This window comes from Ceratina calcarata, unplaced genomic scaffold (assembly GCF_001652005.2).
Source record: "Ceratina calcarata isolate Rehan_Ccalc_2016 unplaced genomic scaffold, ASM165200v1 scaffold84, whole genome shotgun sequence".
Classification (NCBI taxonomy): Eukaryota; Metazoa; Arthropoda; class Insecta; order Hymenoptera; family Apidae; genus Ceratina; species Ceratina calcarata.
This window is the reverse complement of record NW_017179735.1, coordinates 64,654-67,208: the sequence shown is the minus strand read 5'-3', so window position 1 is coordinate 67,208 and position 2,555 is coordinate 64,654. Positions and strand designations below refer to the sequence as shown.

The following is a 2,555-nucleotide window of genomic DNA, read 5'->3' as shown; positions in this document are numbered from 1 at the left end:
AAATTTATTAATTATGTTTAATAGCAAAATTATTCACGTTCCAAGCACCTTTGAATTTCATATTAAATTTCTAGATTCCAAAGAATTTAAATCAATTTCACAGAAGCATTTTAGTGTCCTATTAGAACTAATGATGGATGAGGGAGCTGACTAATATTTCTAATTATTCATCATAGTCGATCGTCTCCGTTTCTTATGTTCCATAAAACGCTGTTCAAAGATTCATGAACCTAATCGAAGGAACGAACGGTTGGGAAAGAATTCGAACAAAAAATGAGCGAGCTCCGCGGGCTCCATGCATGAATTAGGTTCGCCCCAAGGAACCAGATCATCGTATTAGAACCAGCAAGGTTTCCGTCTCGTGTTCGATTTTGTTCCCGCGGCTGATTTGAATATGTTAATGGGATACGGCTAATTTGAATTGTGAGCTTAATTACCGAGAACGGTTTCTGAGAACGTTTTCGAATATCGGCCGGTTTTCCGGCTTGCCTTCGAAAACGCGCTGTCCTGCCACTCTTTTCTTTTAACAGCGGTTTATAGAAAAGAGGAACGGGATCGCCGCTGCTCATCCGTCATCGTTAGCATTTCATTCAACGATGGTCCCGGTCGAGCGGAAGTTCCCGTCGACTTTGAGAGCTGTGTAAACTGGGTGAGCAAACAAATGGTTTTATGTGCCTCCGTCCAATGGCACCGTCGTCGTCGTCGTCGTTGCCTTCTTACTCACGACGACGGCGCGCAAGTGTGTATACCGGGCATAGAAATGTGTGCACACTCGAGATTATCATGTAAAATAGGTAAAACTGATAGAATGTTTAACGTTCTCTCGTGCGTCGGTGTAAGATACGTTTCTGAACTATTTCAAACCAATTGTACAATTCACGTTAAATACACACACGCCTCTCAAGCTTCTCTCCATACTGAATCCTCTGTTGATTTTTATCAACTATGAACGTACAAAAACGCAGACGTTATTTTACTATCAGTTTTTTAATATAACGTGTGACAGAATATTTAGATATTGCGGAAGCTCGAATCAAAGGGATATCACTTGGTGAAACTGAATTCCGTTTCGAGTTCTTTAAACACAAACTCCATTCCGTCGATTACTATCAATCCTGGCGGACAATCCCGGTTGATACAGCCAGTGCAAACTTCGGGTCCGCATCCGAATTTCGATGAAACAAATAGAAAGGACCGTAGCAGCGCGGGTTCCCATCTATCTATTACAACGGCATCGGTGACTATTTGTCATTCTAACATCGTCGATCCGCACCGTTGGTATCGGGGTTCCTGAAGGAATTCCCACAAAAGGGAGGCTATGTGTACCGCCTAGACGCGGGAAGATGACGTCCGTGGAATAGTAGATGCCCTCGATGACACGGGAGGTGAATTTGGACGCCCGAGATCACGGGACGCGAATGAAAAATGGTTTCCAAACGGAATCCTACCGAAGCTGACGCATTGCGGTGAAAATATACACATGGTGAAGCGTACGGATCTGCGTCCCTCTTCATAAGTCATCAGGTATTTGATGAGAAGCAAGATAAGAAGAATATCCCTGAACCAATTAAAGAATTTTAATATAGTTTACCCCTTCGCTTATCGCTTTCATTGAAACTTTATGGTTCGACTAATTGCAGAAAATATTTTTTTATAAACGATGACAGCAGGCAGTCCGGACTGTATAAAATGCAGAGGAGAAGAACGACGGAATAGCTGAACAGGAATTAACGAGCGGGTTCTATAATTAACAACCGTCCCGGAACATCAGTCCGTTTCAAAAGGGGTAAGGAACTCTTTGTATCGCGACGCTTTACTTTCGCGGTAGGTGGTCCGAGGAGTTTGGCATTGCGGCGAGTAACGTCAAGAGGGCATCACGCTTGTTAACGCGCGAGACGGACGGACTTCCAGCGGCTAATTGGTATTCCACCGGCGCGCCGAGAAGTGTCAGCCTTTGACTGATTCTATTTTCGAGTAGAGTTGCGGCCTTTTGAAGTGCCTGCGGCGGCTGTGTTTACACTTCTGTAGGGAATCGTAAGACAGCAAAGTGGCCGGCCAGCGTCGCGCCGGACAATGCTGCCCGAGCCCGTTCTCAGACCGGTTCTATCCGGGGATTTCTTAGGTCTAATCGGTCACCTAAAGCCAGCGAGGCTCCCTCGCGAGTCTCGGGACGAGTCGACTATCCTTATGAAACGCACCTCGACTCTTTTTACTCCCTTTCCGATTTCGCCTCTTCATCCCGTCGTCCACGTTCCCTCTTTCCCTTTCTTTTTTCGCCCTGCGCGAAACGCGCGTTCATTTTTAACGTGCCGAGGCTTCACACCTTCGCGAGTGGATTTCGCGAACACTTGTGTCAATCAATGAACGTGGCGTATGAAAACAAAAATGCGAATCAAATAACGTTCACAATTTTTCATTAGTCATAGTTTAAGGATGTATTGGCTATACACTCAATCACAAAAGTTCATGTACCTTAGAAAAACGCATTTCCTATAATTAAAAAGAAATCAGACGTCGGAAGAATAATGCTAATAATAAATAGCTACGTACTAAAA

General features: G+C 44.4%; 1 protein-coding gene across 8 annotated transcripts in view; it reads right to left on the bottom strand.

Annotated features, from left to right (window-relative positions):
- Ten-m (teneurin transmembrane protein Ten-m) overlaps positions 1-2,555 on the bottom strand; it is a 455,606-nt gene that overhangs the window by 406,654 nt on the left and 46,397 nt on the right. The window lies entirely within an intron of this gene.